This window comes from Hemitrygon akajei, chromosome 24 (assembly GCF_048418815.1).
Source record: "Hemitrygon akajei chromosome 24, sHemAka1.3, whole genome shotgun sequence".
In the NCBI taxonomy this organism is placed as follows: domain Eukaryota; kingdom Metazoa; phylum Chordata; class Chondrichthyes; order Myliobatiformes; family Dasyatidae; genus Hemitrygon; species Hemitrygon akajei.
In genome coordinates, this window is record NC_133147.1 from 3,876,383 (window position 1) to 3,897,477 (window position 21,095).

Here is a 21,095-nt window from a genome sequence, read left to right on the forward strand (position 1 = left end):
TTCTTCCCCTCAGCCCACAGAGTTCTGAATAGATATTGAACCCATGAACACTACTTCACTACTTTTTTGTACTACTCATTTAACTATTGTGTGTGTTGCGTCACGATGGTTGTTGCATTGTGTCTTGTGGGTAGTGCTCGTTGCTCTCACTTTCAGCTTCCACCACTGGCTAGCAGTATTGTGAAAAGGGCAGCCGAGTGTCTAAGACTCTCCCTGCCAATGCATAGCTTCTCCAACAGCAAGCTCCATGTACTGCCTCCTCGCTGGCGACAAATGGAATCTGAACTCCTTTTGGACTCAAGCTGAACTACGGAGGATGGGTAGGAGGTCTGGCCCACCGGCCTGTGGACACGCCCTGGTACTCGTGAACCAGATCCCCAGCTAAGTAGCTTGCCTTGGGAGAGGCGAGGGCTAAGGGAGTAAACCCAGACAGCAATTCCCGAGTGGCGCCCCTAAGGCAGTTGGACGTCATTGAACATCCTTCAGCCAAACTGGTGCCAAATGTATTGCTTCATAAGCTTTCCTTTGGACCACACTGGTATGGCCGAGAGGAGAATCTTGACAACTGGGTATCTCAGGATCAGCATACCTTCCCATTTCCCATTGGGAAAGAGGAGGGGGAAGGGGGAGGGAGAGGACGAAAGAGTGAGGAGGAAAAGCTGAGTGAGTATAGGAAAGGAGGGGTTGAGGAGATAATGGGAGAGTCTGAAGGGGTAAGCAGAGGGAGGGGAGTGAGTGAGGAGAGAAAATGTGGGGAGGGAGGGAGAGTTGTGAGAGAGGAAGGGGAATGGAGAGAGAGTATCAGAGGGGAAGAAGAGAGAGGGACAGGATGTGAAATGGAATAAAGAGAGAAGAGAGATATTTTGTGCCCCTTCCTCAAGATTTCCAGCATTTCCAGACTGTCTTGTGGATACAATAGATGAATGTTCCTAGTATTAGCACATTGTTAAAGATGCATCCCTGTCACTTAATGTGCAGGTCAGAAGAGATCTTTTTATGTCATTTAACCCTCTGGTTAGTTGTATTGTATATTCATGGATCCTTCCCTCAAGACTGACAAAAGGGGCACACTTCGAATAACGCACACAAAATGGTGGTTGACCTCGGCAGGTCAGGTAGCATCCATGGAGAGGAATAAATAGTAGATATTTTGGGTTGAGACCCTTCATCAGAAAAGTCGACTCTTTACTTCTCTTCATAGATGTTGCCTGGCGGGCTGAGTTCCTCCAGGCATTGTGTGTGTGTGTGCGTGCGTGCGTGTGTGTCTCGATTTCCAGCATCTGCTGATTCTCTTGTGTTATCTTTTGCGTGTCTGCTGCAGTTTGTCCTCAAGGGGCTCTACAAGTTGGGGTGTGCTACCATGGTAAATATGCAATTCTGTAAATTTACCTGACTACATTAAAATGCTAAAGTTAAGTAGGTGATTCTAGCAATTGAAATTGTACATATTGCATAGAACAATACAGCACAGGAACAGCCCCTACGGCCCTCAATGTTGTGCTGAACCAGCAAAAATGTACATTTAAGACCCCCCAACCTACACAATGTCCATATCCCTCCACCTTCCTCACATTAATGTGCCTTGCCAAATGTCTCTTAAAGTCCTCTTACCTGAGTATTTGCCTCTACCACCATACCAGGCAGCACATTCCAGGCAAACACCATTCTCTGAGTAAAAAACTTAACCCCTCACATCCCCCTTTGAACCTACTCCCTCTTACCTTCAATGCATGCCCTCAGGTATTAGAGCTTTCTACCCTGGGAAACAGATATTGTACTCCCTGTCTACACTACTGTATAATCTCATAGACCATTCTCAGATCTCCCCTCAGCCTCCACCACGCCAAAGAAAACAACCCAAGTTCATCCAGCCTCTCACGATAGCACATGCCCTCTAAACCAGGCAGCATCCCAGTAAATGTCTTCTGCACCCTCTCCAGCATCCTTCCTACAGTGCCATGACCAGACTGTATAGAACATAGACCAGCACAGCAGAGGAACAGGCCCTTCGAACCACAATGTATTTAATCATGCATTGTTATCTTTGTACTGAGAAAATATAAAACAGTGAGATTGTTCTGGACTCACTCCCTCCCCCAAAGATCCCCTGAATAAAAGCATTTATATTTAGTTTCAGTCAGTCACAACATTGTTCTTGGGGCCAAAGACCACTTGGAAATCCAATGGCGGTGGGGACAAAGCCATTCTTCAATCATTGAGTCTGTTTCTTCAGGAACCTGTACCTCCTCGCTGAAGGTAGTAATAAGAGGAGGGCAATATCCTGGATGGTGACCAATTGTTTGCAGTTTTTCTGAGGTATTAACTCTTGAAGATGTCCTCGATGGTGGGGAGGATTGTGCCCATGATGGAGCTGGCCGAGTCTACGACCCTCTGCAGCCTCTTGTGATCCTGCGCATTGGAGCCTCCATACTGAGCGGCTTTGCAGCCAGGCAGAATGCTCTCCACTCTACATCTGCGGTTATCTATTTATTTCTTTATTTTATTTCGACACACTGCATGGAATAGGCCCCTGTGGCCCTTTGACCGGAATCCACGACAACCCTGATTTAACCCTAACCTATGCACGGGACAATTTACAATGACCGATTAACCTACTCGGTGCATCTTTGATCTGTGGAAGGAAACTGGAGAAAGCCAACAGGGAGGACATACAGAGACACCTGACACTGGCATTGAACTGCAAAATTTGCTAGGGTCTTTGGTGATCTCTCAAATTCCTATTGAAGTAGAGCTGCCAGTGTTTCTTCTTTGTGACTGCCTCAGCTTGTTGAGCTCAAGATAGATCGTCCAAGATGCCGACGCTCAGGAACTGAGACTGCCAGGAGAAGCGTGGCTGGTCCCAGTGAGTTTATGGTCTGTTATGCTCTCCTACTGGGTGGCAGATGACAGTGGTGCAAGAGCCCTTCAGTGTCTAAGCCTGATGGACAGAGTCCCCCTGTTTGAAGACAGTCACTTGCGATAGAAGAATGTAGAGAGGGAAGAGCAAGATGAAGAACATGTAGAAGTTGTAGCTGAGATATGGGGAGTGTAGAGAGTAGGGTTGGGGGAACGAAGCAACTGAGGAGGTGAGAAGGGGAGCAGGGCACTCAGGGAGGGAAGGGCAGAAGGGTATGTGGGAGAGTAAGAGAATTCAGCTCAGAGATGGTAGACCACCCCTAACAAGTCCCTAAATAACTGCTCGACCCCCTTCCCTCAGCCCCTACGCTAGACTGGGCTCTGAACACAGCAGACTGACTGTAGAGTGATCATCTGTGTTTAATGACAGAATCACCACGGGGTACCACCGGATTTTACAGCAGCAGACTCTCAGACAAAATGAAGTTAACACAACGGGTTGTGTGCGACCTAACACACACACACACGTACTAAAGGGCAGAATGGTAGCTTAGTGGTTAGAATCACACTGGTTCAAATTCCAGTAACGAGTTTCTCCTCCAGGTGCTCTGTTTCCTCCCACATTCCAAAGGCCATAAAACATAGGGGAATTAGACAATAGACAATAGGTGCAGAAGTAGACCATTCGACCCTTCGAGCCCAACAAGTCTGCTTCAGCATTTCATCATGGCTGATCTATTTCACTCTCAACCCCATTCTCTGGTCTTCTCCCTCATAACCTTTTCACGTCCTGACTTATCAACCTCTCCCTTAAATGCACCCAGTGACCTGGCCTGCACAGTTACCTGTGGCAACAAATTCCAGAGATTCACCACCTTCTGGCTAAAGAAATTCCTCCTCATCTCTATTCTAAATGGACGTCCATCTATTCTGAGGCAGTGCCCTCTAGTCCTAGACTTCACCACAGGAAACATCCTCTCCACATCCACTCTACTGAAGCCTTTCAACATTCGATAGGTTTCAATGAGGTCCCTCCTCACTCTTCTAATTTCCAGCAAGCACAGACCAAGGAGCATCAAATGCTCCTCAAATGATAGGCCTTTCATTCCAGGAATCTTTTTCATGAACTTTCTTTCTTTATCAATCTTTTTATTAGTTAAATAAAAACTACATATATATAAACAAGAATAAACAAGAGGAGAATTATCACAAATATCTATATCAATAACAGTTCGAATAAAAGGAAAAATAAACATTATCAAGATCAAACAAAGTATTAATCTACTGGTGTATAATAAAGAGAAAGGCAATTGATTCTCCTATTATCCATAAAAGAAAAAAATATAAAGAAACTTTTATAAATTGAAATGTACAGGAAAAAAACCCAAAACACAAATAAAAACAAAAAAAAAGAAAGAAGAACTGGGCAGCTCAAACTGAGAGTGAAAGCAAAAAAAACAAGGAAACACTTTCTGATGAAATCCAAAACTTCAAAAAGGTAACTAGAAGGGCCATAAGTCAGAGCATATGAAAATATTGAATAAAAAGGTCGCCAAGTTTTCTTAAGTTTAGAGTATATATCAAATGTCCGACTTCTTATTTTCTCTAAACTTAAACAGGACGTAATGGAGGTAAGCCAATAAATAACTAGGTGGATTAGAATCCTTCCATTTAAGCAAAATGGCTCTCCTTGCCAATAAAGTTGTAAAAGCTATCATCCATTGAATGTAACACAGGAAAAACAGGAATATCTCCTGCTTCTGATGGAATAATCCCAAAAATTGCTGTAAGTAAATTTGGTTGTAGATCCAAATTCAGAACCTTTGATAAAGTTTTAAAGACTTCTTTCCAAAACTTATCTAACGATGCAAGACCAGAACATATGTGTTAAAGTAGCCACCTCAATATTACATCTATCACAAATAGGATTAATATTAGAAAAAATATGGGCTAATTTCTCCTTTGACATACGTGCCCGATTCACTACCTTGTACTGTATCAAGGAATGACGGGCACAAGTTGAAGAAGTATTTACCAAATGAAAAATTTATCCTATTGATTATCTGAAAGTGACTTGTGAAACTCCAATTCCCACGCAGATTTAATTTTATCATTTAGATAACATATGCAAATTCAATAACCATTTATAAATTATAGCTATCAGTCCTTTTTGAAATGGTTTGACCTGAAAAAGGGTATCAATAATATTGGGTGAAAAAGCCAAGGGAAACTCTGGCAGTAAATTGTGTAGAAAATTCCTAATTTGTAGATATCTAAAGAAGTGTACATTAGATAGGTCATATTTATCCACTAACTGAGAGAAAGACATTAGACAATTAGCAATGAACAAATCTAAAATAGTTACTATTCATCCGGTTTTCTAAATTGAAAAGGTCTGATCAAAAATTGAAGGTTTAAAAAAAATTAAGATGGATTTTACTAGAAAGAACAAAGTTATTAAAGTCAAAGGATCTACAAAATTGAAAACAAATTCTTAATGTATGTTTAATAACAGGGTTAAAATCTCAGCTACCGATCTTAAGAAACAAAAAAGGAAGAGGAGCTCCCAATAAAGAGGCCAAAGAATACCCCTTCACCAAGTTTTCATGAACTACCTCTGAGCCCTCTCCAATGCCAGCACCTCCTTTCCAGCCATTGTTGTAATGCCGATATCTCTGCTGGTGTCCCCTTTCAATCAACGTGGGCCACCTCCACTCTCTCATGCCTCTGTAATTCCCTTTACTCCACTGTAATACTGATACATCTGACTTTAGCTTCTCCTTTCAAACTGCAGGGTGAAATATGATGAATGGGTTAGTAGGTTCATACGTCACATGGGTAGAATTGGGTGACACGGGATCGTTCAAAATAAATTTATTAACAAAATGTGTGTTCAATATTCCCTGAGATTCAGAAAGTTTGACATTAATACCTCATCAGTTAATAATTCACCGGGGTGATTGATAAGTTTGTGGCCTAAGGTAGAAGGAGATGAGTTATTAACTTAAAACTTTCTGAATAATCACAAAGAGTTGACCTGCATGTGCATGTAATGAGAGCTGTATAACTCATCTTCCTCTGCCTTAGGCCACAAACTTATCAAGCACCCATCTGTGGACACTTTCTGGAGGTCCAAGATCCGTATGCTTCACGACCGCTGGACTAAGTGTGTAAATGTAGGAGGAGACTATGTTGAAAAATAAATGTGCTAGGTTTTCTAAAATTGAATCCTTCTACCTTAGGCCATGAACTTATCAATCACCCTTTGTACAATGCGCAAGGAATTCACTCCATTGGATAGAGACACTTATGTAACAAAATAATTTCATGTCAGAAATTCTCCCAGAGTCTTCTTTAGGACAGCACCTGGGGCATCAATGGATGGGCCGCATCAATGTGGAATCCTGTCATTCCACGTAACTCCTCTCCACACCATCAGCAATTCGCTAAGTCCATCATGAGAGGGTTCGCTGTCAGTAAAGCAGGCAGCCGAAGGTGTTGTAGGGACCCAGGGAGAGAGAAGAGTCTCTCAATGTTGTCGGGTTGGGAAAATTAGCCAGAAGAAAGAAAGTGATTTCATTGGCTATCAAATGTTCTAAACACGAGCTGCGGAAAAGAACACTCAGGGGTTAAGCATTGTCAGTAAGAATTCAACATATTTGTCTGATCTATTCGTGAAGGTAGAATGGGGTCAGTCGGGTGACACAGTAGATGTGGTATACAGTGGATTCTGGTTAACGGGGCCATCAGTTCATCAGGGCAGCCACTTACTTGCAGCAACTGTTAAAGAACAAAAACTAATCGAGAAAATAACTGGTATTCCCTTAATCTATGCTGCTTAACTGAAGCAGGACACTGCTGCCAAACAGTTTCTAACTAGTGTCAGTCACATACACTTACGTGGCCGTTAGACACACTTTGACAATCGACAATCACTTTGAATGTTACAATAAAAGGGGGGGGGGGTTGTTGCTCACTGCCGTTTATGCATGGGAGGCAGGGGAACTGGGGGGGGGGACTTTTGGGTTCTTACTATTATGAAATGTAATGTTTTAGAAACAAACCAGCAGCAAGAGATTTCACACTGAGTCAGGTTTTAATGTTAAAACCACTAGCTTTATAAGTAACCGCTTATAAAATAGTAACTTAACCAAGATAAACTAAAGTTAACAGCGCTATGTGTATATATGTGTATAAATATGGCTCCCAAACTATTGAGCTTGGGAGAACAAGGCTTAGAGTCCTGAAATGGTAAAGTAGGAAAGTTCCGTCATTCAGGTAATAAATGATGGGAGAGAGGTATTTGTAATCCACGTTGTAATGAAGAGAGAAGGTAAGTACGAAGTAGTCCGCAGTTCCCACGTAGGTAAACAAGGTAATAGTCACTGAAGATCTTGTTCGTCAAGTCTTTCCAAATCCACATACGAATTATCACCAAAAGCAACCTGTCACAGGAATATCATCTTCGTGTGGTTACCACACAACATACCCAGGCAAGGGTTAACACACAAGTGGTCCTGTAGGATATCTCAAAAATCCACTCCTGAGGATTATACGATGTGACAGGGGTGCAGTGCTGCCAGAGCTCACCGGAGCGCCGCTCCGACACCTCTGTAAAAAAAAAAGTCAAAATAAACAAGCAGGGAATTTAACAGCGGCCACATATTAAATAGAGGGAATTTTACGGAAGCGGGGGTTGGGGAAAGGGGTTGGTGGCTGGTGGGGAAAATACCACTAATAACATTAGGATAGGATATTTGATTGTTTTTGGTGAAATCCTTGAACTGTGACTGTTTCTTATTTAGATATTTGTGAAACTCGTCCTCGCTCGACCTGTTGTTTTCCCAGCATACCCTGCTGTAGCCTCCCGCCATTTCACAGATCCTCAGTCTCTCTCCAGCCGAGAGATTACTGTTCACAAGTGTGAGCATTTTTCCGCTCTTTCCAATGGGTATCATTGGATTCCAGGTAGGAGCTATATTAAGCAAGGAATGAACATTGAAACCTAAGGTTAAAAGTCGAAAATAATGGAAAAAAAATTCACTGCTTGCTTATCTTCGCCCTGACTTTGGTTAAATATTCAAGGTAATCATCCAAAATCCTCTTCTACACCTGGATAAAGTGAATTTAGTTTTTTTTTTACAAGCCAAATGGAAAAAAAAATTCTAGGCTATAAGCTACAAACACTTGTAGTTTTACGACATTTCAGCTGTCATTAATAGCGGATCAACCCCTTGGCCTAGCTTCACCAACTACAGCTGATTGGAAAGAGGCTCTTTTCATCTTTGTGTTGATAGGAAAAAGAGTAATTTAGTGAGGCAATGAACGAGATGAAATGCATTTCCAAACCTCCCAAATGGTTGCTGTCCTGCCCTGTTAACATTTGTCACTTCCAAAATATCATATTTTTTATTCGTATAGATACAATAATAATTTATGTAAAGATTCAAGCTTCTTTAACTTTTTATATATTTAAAGACTAAACAGGATCTGTATTGGTCTAACCATGTAACACCCGATGTGTGAGGATATTGTGAGTATCGACACTCTCAGGTACACCTACTGTCTAACCATTTCTGCGAGAGAAACGGTATGAGGCAGAGTTGCCAACCTACCACTTTTCATACTAATATTCAGCAATATTCGTGGCTTTAGCAATAGACGTTCTTTTTTCATAATTGATTACTTTGTTCCAATTTAGGTGACTAAAAGTGTAAAAAGCTTATTTGTTTTATTTCTGTTATTTTTATACCTGCTTAGGAACACTACTAAACGCGGTCTGCTCTGCCTCAGTCGTATTAGTAAGGCTACATTTGTGGTGGTCCGTGGATTACTCGCTAATACAAAGTAATTTTTTCTCATTAACAACCCTATGGCTTCTAAGCAAACAATGTTAACCTCTTTCTTTTGTAAACAAGCTGAGGAGTGTAACAAGAATAACGTACAAGAGACTGATAAAAGTAAAGGTGACAAAAGCTGTGTTTCGCCTGCTTCTAGTGTAAACTTAAATTTGCCGGACCAAGTAACTACACCACACTCAAGCCTTTATTTAACCTTTCACCCATTAATTTGTTCGAACTCAGCCAGCGAGAAAGGACTCGGAGCTGATCATCAGGAAGACAGACTATCTCTCTCTCTCTCTCTCCCCGGCGGTTTGCAACGAGTTTTCTGTCTAACACTCAGAAACATGGCAATTTATAGAACTGGCGAAACAAAGAACAGTCAGTTTCATGAATATTCCCACCAAGTCAGTTACAGCAAAACTTAATTAATTAGATAAGAGAGTACACTAAATCATGGGTTTTAATTGCAGACAAGATCATGCCTTATCAGTAAAACTTGAATAGATAAAGGTGGGAACATAGATCAGTGATGTGACATCGTGGGGAATGATGTAGGCAACCTATGTGAACACAGCCCACAGAACGCTCTCAAAGGGACAGCTGTGAGTTGTTAACCTAAACAAACTGAAAGCAGCATTTTCAATCAAGGACAGTCCCTGTAACTTTTCACAGAACAGAGCATACACAAGCTGGTACTTAATTTTAACCCGCTATTTACCAGAATCAGAGAATCATTTCTTATGTCCCCCAATTCCCTTAAAATTTCATCACCAGTTGAAATTTTCTAACCGGGTCCAAATGCAGCTCTGAAAGTAATGGTCCTTCGAATTTAGGCTTGTATCCCTGTTCAGATGTTTGGACTGAAGAAATGTGGAAGAAGGAAACCTATCCCTGGTTAGACTTCAAGGATGATAAACTTGGGTGTAAAGTATGAGCAACTGTGAACAAAAGCAATCTGACACTTCACTTCTAAGGGTTTGAGGATGTCAAATGAATGGCAGATGTACTAAGTATCCTATTATGGAGCTTATCCAAGTACACTTTTGAAGTCTTTCAGAAAAAAAATTGTTGATCACAAACTATCAAGAGCTCGTACTGCTGCTCTAAGTGTTGAAAATACAGCTAGTGAAGATGCTCTTGGAAAATTATGTGACACCATGAATGCTTCGCATCTAAAGGCAACTTGTTCAATTTTTCATCTCTGCATATTACTTAGCTCAGAATGACAGACCAAACACTGGTCACTTTGGCTTATTGGAACTTCAAAAAATTAATGGTATTGACATTGGAATTGAACTGCATTCCCTCACTACTGCTAGAGATAATTGATCACACAGCCATTAATATGAAAAAGAAAATTTGCCAGCATATCAAGCAGATAAATGGCAAACTTTCTGTACCCATTGATGAATCAACAAGCCTGAGCATTAAGACCGCCCTAATAGTTTATTTGATATATGAGTGATAAGGAAGATGATCCCAGTTTTATGTTTTTAGATCTAATTGAACTGCCTGATCAGAAAGCTGAAACTATTACTAGGCATCTATTGAACTGTCTCAATAACAGTGGGTTTGATGACTCTTACTTGAAACAGAACCTTGTAGCATTTGCCAGTGATGGGGCAAGCGTAATGCTTGGTGTCAACTCTGGTGTTGCTACAATTCTCAAGGAACATTACCCTGATATGATAATTTGGCACTGTCTTAATCACAGATTAGAACTCGCAGTAGGTGATTTGGTGAGAGAAGTTCATGGAATAAATCATTTTCAATCATTTATAGACAAATTGTATTCTGTTTACAATAGATCACCTCTGAATCAAAAGGAACTCTCTGAATGTGCCTCTCAACTAGAACAACAAATTTGCAAAATAGGCCATGTTCTGGGCACCAGGTGGGTAGTTAGCTCGTTTTGAACAGTTTCAGCAGTGTGGCAAAATTATGAAGCACTGTGTTTTCATTTTGAAAAAGCAATGAAGGATGAAACAAGATCTGAGAGTGACAGAAAAACCTATGAAGGTCTGTGGAAAAGACTCTCTTCAGAACAGTTTCTATTGGACTTAGCTCTAATGTATGACGCGTTGCATGAATTTGGTTTACTGTCAGAGAGTTTACAGAAATGCACTACTATGATTGTTTATGCAGACAAACTGATCTAACGGAGTATAAGATCACTGCATGGTCTGAAAGAGGAACCTGGTACAAAAACTCTAGAAGCTCAAGAGGAAGTTGAAAATGAGAAGTTTGGAGATATTACCTTAACAAGCAACAACAAAATTGTCTCCATTAATCATCTACAGTTTCTTAGTAGTCTTATAAACAATTTGCAGCACTGTATGTTCACAGCAACATCCTTGACAGGTTCTCAAACTTCTAAACCTCAAAGTATGTACAAATCCCTGCTAAATGAAATGTGTGTCCTTGATAAAGATAACAGGCCTGCTGATACACTGCCTAATTATGGAGAAGCTGCAATATCATCTCTCTGTAAGAGGTATAAGTCTTCTTCCTCTGTAATAAATGCCTTCAGAGATTATGAGGAGGATTGTGGATGCCACATCCACCAAGATTTAAGCCCATTACTGAGTTGTTCACATTATTCCTATTAGTTCTGCTGAGTGTGACAGGGGATTCAGTCACATGAACTTGATAATAACAAGAACACGCACAAGAGTTCTCATAGATCATGTATCAGTGCTTATATTTGTTAAGGTACACGGACCTCCTCTAGTTCAGTGGAATCCTGAGCTGTATGTCACTTCATGGCTGCGGTACCACAGATCAGCAGACAACACCAGGACAAGAGTTGCTTCAGATCCCCAAACACATATTACGCCTGACCCTTTGCGGAAATTATTGTGAAACTTCTCATTGGTGGTACTTGGTAAGTATGTAATTACTTTTAAATTGGTGAAGTGCACAATTACCATCTTTTTCTTTACTTCCTTGATAATTATATTTTATGATACAGTAATTAGTGAGTGCAACCATGCAATACTTTGTCATATTATTAAGTATTATATATTTTATTGTACCAGTTATACACTGAAATGTGTGTGTGTGTGTGTGTGTGTGTGTGTGTGTGTGTGTGTGTGTGTGTGTGTGTGTGTGTGTGTGTGTGTGTGTGTGTGTGTGTGCGTGTATATATATACATGTCACACCCAATTTGAGTATTTGTGTACTTGCTCATTACATGAATGGGGCAAGGAAGTTGCCCAGTACATGAAATGAGCAGGTATGCAAATAGGGTGACTGATAAGTTCATGGCCTAAGGGGGAGGTAGACAATTTTAGAAAACCTATCAATTTTCAATCATCTGAAACAGAAATACCACAAAAGTTATTAACTTCAAACTTTCTGCATAATCACAGTTGAACTGCACGAGCATGTAATGAGAGCTGTATAACCTTAGGCCGCGAACTTATCAATCACCCCTCGTACAGCGCCAGCACCTAAAAAATTGGCACTGCAACCGTGGTGACAATCACTTATCTGTTATGCACTGCGTGCTGATGATCAAACCCACCCTTGTGGACATACGAGAGTTCCAAGCCTCAGATGCGACAAACTGAAGCTACCGACTTCCCCAGTCTCTCTTACTCTCCCTCCCTTTCTCTGTTTAAGTGCACAGTCAGCAGTGTCAGCCTGTGACTGATGTCATAGCCCCGCCTCTCTCAGGCGCTCTTAAAAAAACAGTCTCAGTAAACAACTGCAGGCTCATAACTCATCCCCCTGAAAAATGAAAACTTTGATCTAAAAAAGCAAAATTTTTACTGCAAACTACAGTATGTGAAACAATACATGTATGGTTATCATATAGCATAGTACAGACTAATACAACACATCACAGAAGCAAGTACATAAAAATAAATTCCACACCACTCTTAAAATACATTGCAAGCTTAACATCTGTAAAGGCAATTACATTATCTTTGCCTTTAATATGAGTTTTCATAATATCATATTTCTGCAGATTCAAACTCCAATTTGACAACTGTCTGTTTTTGTCCTTCACATTACTCAAAAGCACCAATAGATTATGATCTGTTTAAACCACGTGGTTTCTGAGCTGGGCAAACATAAATATCAAAATGCTGCAAAGCCAAGATAAGTGACAACAATTCTTACTCTATGGTGGAATAATTCCTTTGATGCTCATTGAATTTCTTCAAAAAGTAAGCCACAGGATGGTCAACACCATCATCATCCTTTTGTAATAATACTGCTCCTGCAGCTACATCACTGGCATATTGATTGGCACTCCCATACTGTTAAAGGTCTAGACAGTTTTCCACATATTGATTGGCACTCCCATACTGTTAAAGGTCTAGACAGTTTTCCACATATTGATTGGCACTCCCATACTGTTAAAGGTCTAGACAGTTTTCCACATATTGATTGGGATTCCCATACTGTTTAAGGTCTAGACGGGTTAGAGTTTGTAAAATGTGTTCAGGAAAGTTTTTGAAATCATTATACAGAGATACCAACCAGAGAGGATGCAATATTAGATCTCCTATTAGAAAACAAGTTAGGACAGGTGACAAAAGTGTGTGTAGGGGAACACTGGAGAAGTTTTGAGAGTGCAGAGTTTGTATGTTCCTGGCAGGATTAAAGGCAAAGTGAATAACAATAAAGAACCTTGGTTCTCAAGGGATATTGGCACTCTGATAAAGAAGAAGAGAGCGATGTATGACATATATAGGAGACAGGGAGCAAGTAAGGTGCTTGAGGAGTATAAAAAGTGCAAAAAAAAACTTAAGAAAGAAATCCGGAGGGCTAAAAGAAGTCATGAGGTTGTTTTGGCAGTCAAGGTGAAGAATAATCCAAAGAGCTACTACAGGTATATTAAGAGCAAAAGGATAGTAAGGGATAAAATGGGTCCTCTTGAAGATCAGAGTGGTTGGCTATGTATGGAACCAAAAGAAATGGGAGAGATCTTAAACGGGCTTTTTGCATCTGTATTTACTAAGGAAACTAGCATGGAGTTAATGGAAATAAGGCAAACAGGTAGTAAGGTCATGGAACCTATACAGATTGAAGAGGTGGAGGTGGTTGCTATCTTGAGGCAAATAAGAGTAGATAAATCCCCAGGACCTGACAGGGTATTCCCTCGGGCCTTGAAGAAGACGGGTGTTGAAATTGCAGGGGCCCTGGCAGATGTATTTAAAATGTCGGTGTCCATGGGTGAGGTGTCAGAGGATTGGAGGAGAGCTCATGTTGTTCTGTTGTTTAAAAGGCTCTAAAAGTAATCTGGGAAATTATAGGCTGGTAAGTTTGACGTCGGTACTAAGTAAATTATTGGAAGGAGTACTAAGAGATAGGATCTACAAGTATTTGGATAGACAGGGACTTATTAGGGAGAGTCAACATGGCTTTGTGTGTGGTAGGTCATGCTTAACAAATCTATTAGAGTTTTTCGAGGAGGTTACCAGGAAAGTGGATGAAGGGAAAGCAGCGGATGTTGTCTACATGGACTTCAGTAAGGCCTTTGACAAGGTCCCTCATGGCAGGTTAGGTAGGAAGATTCAGTCGCTAGGTATACATGGTTTAGACATTGGCTCAATGGGAGAAGCCAGAGAGTGGTAGTGGAGGATTGCTTCTCTGAGTGGAGGCCTGTGACTAGTGGTGTGCCACAGGGATCAGTGCTGGGTCCATTGTTATTTGTCATCTATATCAATGATCTGGATGATAATGTTGTAAATTGGATCAGCAAATTTGCTGATGATACAAAGATTGAAGGTGTAGTGGACCGTGAGGAAGGTTTTCAAAGCTTGCAGAGGGATTTGGACCAGTTGGAAAGATGGGTTGAAAAATGGCAAATACAGACAAGTGTGAGGTATTGCACTTTGGAAGGACAAACCAGGGTAGAACATACAAGGTAAATGGTAGGGCACTGAGGAGTGCAGTAGAACAGGGGTATCTGGGAATACAGATACAAAATTCCCTAAAAGTGGCGTCACAGGTAGATAGGGTAGTAAGGAGACCTTTTTGTACATTGGCCTTTATAAATCAAAGTATTAAGAGTTGGAATGTTATGGTGAGGTTGTATAAGGCATTGATGAGGCCAAATTTGGAGTACTGTGTGCAGTTTTGGTCACCAAATTACAGGAAGGATATTAATAAGGCTGAAAGAGTGTAGAGAAGGTTTACAATGATGTTGCCAGGACTTGAGAAACTGAGTTACAAAGAAAGGTTGAATAGGTTAGGACTTTATTCCCTGGAGCTTAGAAGAATGAGGGGAGATTTGATAGAGGTATATAAAATTATGATGGGTATAGATAGAGTGAATACAAGCAGGCTTTTTCCACTGAGGCTAGGGGAGAAAAACAACAGGAGACATGGGTTAAGGGTGAAGGGTGAAAAGTTTAAAGGGAAAATTGGGGGGGGGGGCTTCTTCACACAGAGAGTGGTGGGAGTGTGGAATGAGCTGCCAGATGAAGTGGTAAATGCTGGCTCACTTTTAACATTTAAGAAAAACTTGTATAGGTACATGGATGAGAGGTGTATGGAGAGATATGGTCCAGGTGCAGGTTAGTGGGACAAGGCAGAAAAATGGTTCAGCACAGCCAAGAAGGGCCAAAAGGCCTGTTTCTGTGCTGTAATGTTCTATGGTTCTATGGCATCTACAGCTATAGAGAATGGCTTTGCAAAGTCAGGTGACTTGAGTACAGGTTGGTGACATAAAATAGCTTTCAATTTATCAAATGCTTCCTGACAAGGTTCTGTCCAAACAAACATGTCACCTCTTTTCAGGAGGTTGGTCAATGGGAGGGTAATATCGGCAAAGTTCTTACAGAACTTGCGATAATAGCGGGCCATTCCCAAGAATCTTCTGAGAGCCTCTTTACCAGTTGGAATGGGAACTTCAGAAATTGCCTGAACAGGAGCCAGTTTGCCTTGACCTACAACATAGCCAAGATCGGTCACAGTGACATGGGCAAATTCACTCTTAGCTAAGTTAACTATAAGGTTGGCCTTTGAGAGCCTTTCAAACAACTCTTCCACTACAGAGATCTGTGTTTCCCATGTGCCACTCCCTGTGACTAAATCATTAATATAGGCATCTGTATGTTTTAACCCTTGAATTGCAGAATGAATCATTCTCTGGAATGTTCCTGGAGCATTTTTCATTGCAAATGGCAAAACATTGTATTCATACAACCCAGGTGTTACAAATGCAGAAATTTCTCTACCTCTATCCAGTAATGGAACACACTAATACCCTTTTAACAGATTTGTAAGAAACTTAGCTTTTCCAACCTTGTCTGTACAATCATCCACCCTGGGGATAGGATAAGCATCTGCTTTTGTTACAGCATTTACCTTTCTATAATCCATGCAAAACCTAACACTACCATCTGGTTTAGGCACAATAACACAAGGTGAGCTCCAATCTGATGTTGAAGGCCTAATAATATCATTTTCTAGCATTTTTCTCAATTTCTTGTTCAGCGAGTTTACATTTTTCTATATTCATGCTATAAGGATGCTGTTTAATCAGTTTAGCATCCCTGACATCAACATCATGGGAGGCTATTATCGTTCGCTTCGGGACATCAGTAAATAAATCCTTAAATTTCCTAATTAACTGTTTCATCTCCAGTCGCTGCTGCAGCTGTAAGTGGGGCAATTTCTGATCAATCAAATTCAAAATACTCGAGTTAGTCATACTTCAAGTTACTGCACAGGAGGGATAAAGGTCAGAATCCATCTTTACATCATCAGTGTTTGGCTTAGCTGTCACATACACTGCAGGAACAACTTTACCACCTGCTAGGTCACTTCCTAACAACAGAGCAACATCTTCCACCAGTAAACTGGGTCATAGTCCTATTTTAACAGGTTCCCGAAACCAACCCTGACTGTAAAGTTACCTTGTGCAGTGGCACAGGAACAATGCCCAATGCCTTTAATAAAATTTACCTCCCCAGTGGCAGTCTCATCACTAAATTTTAGAACACTGCCCAATATAAGTAACTGAGAAGGTCCCATTATCTCGAAGAATCTTCACTGGTACCGGGGTTGTCACTTCATTCATTGACGCAAACCCATCTGACATAAAATGATCAAATCCCTTCCTAAATCAGTCAGACCTCTCAGCCCCTGACAGAGCTTCATCAGTATGTTCAGAAACCTATGGGTTTATAGGTGTTTTAACACGCCGGACACAGGCATCTGGAACTGCCTCCTTTTCCTTCTTCAGAAGGAAACAGTTAGCCATAACATGGCCAGCTTTCCTAGAATAGTGACACGTAAGACCAAAATATTTCTCCTTCACTTGCTTCCCTTCATCCTTACCTTTGTCACTAGACCTAGATTTAATTTCTGGTTTACCCTGACTACACATGCTACTCATTTGGAAGGTCTTACTCAGAATAAACTTAGCCCTGTGGGTGAGGGCAAATTCATCTGCTAATCCAGCAGATTCTTGCAATGTGGCAGCATCCTTCCCATCCAAATATGTCCTAATGTCATTAGGGACACATCTTTTAAATTCCTCAATTAGAACCAACTCTTTCAAGTTGTTAAAATCACATTTTTAGATGTACACCATCGCTCGAAACATACAGACTTTTCATAATTAAATTCCACATAATTCTGGTTCACAGCTTTCCTCAAATTTCTAAACCTTTGTCTATAGGCTTCTGGAACCAATTTAAGTACAGCCTGTTTCACAATGTCATAAGTAGCTGCATCTTCAATTGGCAGGGCAGAATAAGCCTGTTGAGCCTTAACTTTAATTACACTCTGTAAAAGAAGAGGCCAACCTCCTTTTGGCCACTGCAGGTTCTGAGCAACCTTCTCAAAATGCTGGAAGTATTTATCAACCTCAGCCTCATCAAATAGAGGGACCAGTCCAACTTCCTGACTGGCAACAAACAGCACAACCGGTTCCCTAGAACCAGAAGCTTGACTCTCGAGCATCATCTTTTGCAACTCAAACTGCCTCTGTTTTTCTGCTTCTCTGGCATCAGACAGCCTCTGTCTTTCTTTATTCTCAGCCTCTAATTTAAGTCTTCCAGACATAACTGGATCTCCTCTCTACTTACAGGAAACTTCTTTAACAACTCCTCATCAAACTCCTTCATAAATAACAGTTCAAAGATTATGAAAATATCTCAGAAAGGTTCCCCATAACATTAGAAAATCATGTTTAGAATCAGAAATCGAACAACGAATCTTCTCTAGATCAAGGCACAACATAACTTCAGATAGCCATTGAACGTGACTGGGTGGGGCATCCTCCTTCCACCTGAGCAAGATTGCCCTCCTGGCCATAAGAGACATAAAGGCCAATACCCGCAAATTAGATGGCTTCAGTTTTGTAATACTATCCTCAACAATACCAAAAATGGCAGTCAAGGGATTGGGCTTAAAACTAACATTGAAAAGTACAGAAAAAGTTTGAAATACATCTTTCCAAAAATTTTCAAGGTTCTGACATGTCTAAAACATATGAATTAGTGTGGCCACTCCATTGGTACATCTATCACAGTAGGGGAAAATATCTGTGTAGAAACGAGAGAGCTTGTCTTTAGACATATGAACTCGATGTATCACTTTGAATTGTAATAAAGAATGACGAGCACATAATGATGAAGAATTAATCAATTTTAAAATAATCTATCAGTTCTCTTCAGATATAAAAATCTGTAAATCCTTTTCCCAGTCTCCTTTAATTTTATCTAAAGAGGCCTTTTTCAGTCCCAACAGCAGACCATAAATGTGAGATATTGAACTGTTGTCAAAGGGTTTCAGATTAAAAATTGTATCTATTATATTCTTATCTGGACTTGTAGGAAATGTATGTAGTTAAGATCTTAAAAAATCTCTAATCTGTAAAAATCTAAAAAAGTGAGAATTGGAAAGGTTAAATTTTGTTGAAAGTTGCACAAAAGAAGAGAGATTCCCTCCATCAAACTAATCCTGAAATCACTTAATACCCAATCTATCCCATTCTTTAAAAGATAGGTCCATTAAAGATGCTTTAAAAAAAACAATTAGAAAAGATGGGACTCGAGAGGGAGAATCTCAATAAACCAAAATGTTTTCTAAACTGTAACCAAATCCTCAAAGTATGTTTGACCACCACATTGTCAGTTAGTTTATTTAAAGATAGTGAAAGCTAGGATCCAAGTAAAGAAGTAATGGAAAATTTCATAACAGAATTGACTTCCAAAGAAACCCATATAGGGCAATTCTCATGGTTTAGAATTCTGAAGATTAGGAAGAACCCTAGTGGAGAGAAATAAATAAAGTAATTTAATACAATGAATAAAATTAGGTCCAAAATTAAATTTTTCTAAGAATGTAAAAAGATAATTCCATTCAACTCTGTCAAAGGCCTTCTCTGCATCCAAAGATATCACACATTCCAATATTTCCTTAGATGGAGAATGCATAACATTTAACAAACACCGTATATTAAAATGGGAATATCAATTTTTTAATAAATCCTGTCTAATCATTGTCACGTACCCCATGACAGGTTAAAGAACCAGCAGAAATGGAAACACTTCAGAGTCTGGTATTACAGTTAACTAGTAGTATTTATTAGTAACTATGCAATCCAATAAATATAAATGCAGATATATCAACGAGGTTAACAATGATTATATATGTATATAAGTGAGGAAATAGAAAATCAGGCTTTTTCAAAACTAGGGGTAAATGGATACAGTCTTACGACAATGAAGAAAGTTCAGTTCAGTTTGTGGTATTTAGTTGAGTTGAGTTGGAGAGAGAAAGAGGTGTAGGTCTTCAGGTGAGCTGGTGCCATCGATCTTCCCAGTGTCCTCTGAAATCCTTTTGTTAAAAGTCACCAACTGTGACCAAAGGTGACCGTTCTTCTGTGGTGGAATTATCAACCTAGGCAAAGGTTGGACACACAAATAACTCCACACCGGTCACACCTTCTCTGTACTGCAAGAGCCACTGATAGATTCTCCCGATCGATCCTCCAAAACCCACCTTCCTGTGGGCACAACAAAGTTCGTGCAGTGTCCAGAACCATGTGTGTCTGTAAATCTATCAGCGGACCTGCTATATATCTCAGCATGCAGAACACCAGCTCCACAATTCTCTCTCTGTAAGAACTTACAAGCAAGCAGTGTCCTTGTATATTCAAAACAAGCTTGCAAAGAAACCATAACACCATCTCCAACAGTCTTTGTCTCTCTCTCTCTTAATAATAAAGTCTCTGCGTTGGACACCTCCCTCTCACTCTTTCTTGTTAAGAGCACAGTTCATAGGGTCAACTCAGGACCCCGTCACATCATCCAAAACTATAGAAAATATAATATTTTCAAGTCTGCAAGCCAACACTTCAGATAAAATTTTAGTATCAAAATTGAGTAAAGAAATAAGTCTATATGAAGAACATTCAGTAGAATTCTTATTCTTTTTGAGAATTAGTGAAATGGAAGTTTCGTGAAAAGACTGCCTTGAAAGAATCTGTAAGGGTAAAACATAAGTGTGGTATAAACAAGGAGGAAAAAGCCTTATAAAACTCTCCAGAGAATCCATCAGGTCCTGAGGATTTCCCAGAATGCAATTCTCAAATAGCCTGAGCAATTTCCTCCTGAGAAATGGGTTGATCTAATTGTCTATGGTCATCTATTGAAAGATTAGGAATAATTAATTGATCTAAAAAATTATTCACTGCAATATTATCATTAACAGAGTCAGAACTATACCATTGGGAATAAAATTCCCTAAAAGTGTCATTAATTTCAAAGTGGTCCATTGTCATATCCCCATTAATTTTATGTATTTCTTTAATTTGCCACTTGGCTATAAATGGCTTCAATTGATTAGCCAGTAGCTTACCAGTTTTATCTCTGTGAATATAAAATTGACTTCTATCTTTTAGAAGATATCGAGCTGGCTTTCAACTCGATAGGTTAAAAGGAGATCATATTTAGTTTTGGTTTCAATACGTCTCTTATATGTTTCAGGATCAGGTACCGAAGCATATTTACGATCCAGTTGTTTTAACTGATTAGCTAGTTCGTTTCTCTCTTTGTTAGCTTTTTTAATGATGTTTGCAGTATAAGTAATAATTTGACCCCGGATATATGCTTTAAAAGTATCCCATATAATAAGACTAGAAGTCTCTTCCAACGTATTTCCTTCAAAAAAAAGTGTAATTTGATTCTTCATAAATTTTAAAAAGTCCTCATCAGACTACAGAGTTAAATTAAATCACCAAAATCTACTCATAGGGATAGGACCAGGAAGATTTAGAGATAGAAGTACAGGAGAACGGTCAGAAGTAGCAATCTCTTTATATTCGATCGATTGAATCAATGGAATCATTCGACTGTTAATAAAAAAATAATCAATCCTGGTATAAGAATGATGGACATGAGAGAAAAACAGTACATCAGATGA

At 39.9% G+C, this 21,095-nt stretch overlaps 1 protein-coding gene across 5 annotated transcripts in view; it reads right to left on the bottom strand.

The window, feature by feature from the left end:
* Nucleotides 1-6,990: 6,990 nt before the first annotated feature.
* Nucleotides 6,991-21,095, bottom strand: part of LOC140715813 (uncharacterized) — a 52,739-nt gene continuing 38,634 nt past the window's right edge. For 3 of the 5 annotated variants that reach the window (XM_073028205.1, XM_073028209.1, XM_073028210.1), the window contains exon 9: nucleotides 6,991-7,467. The gene's annotated coding sequence lies outside the window, so the exon portion shown is untranslated. Of the gene's footprint in view, nucleotides 7,468-19,242; nucleotides 20,157-21,095 lie in introns of those variants that run through there. The other 2 variants (XM_073028208.1, XM_073028206.1) reach the window with 2 other exon arrangements.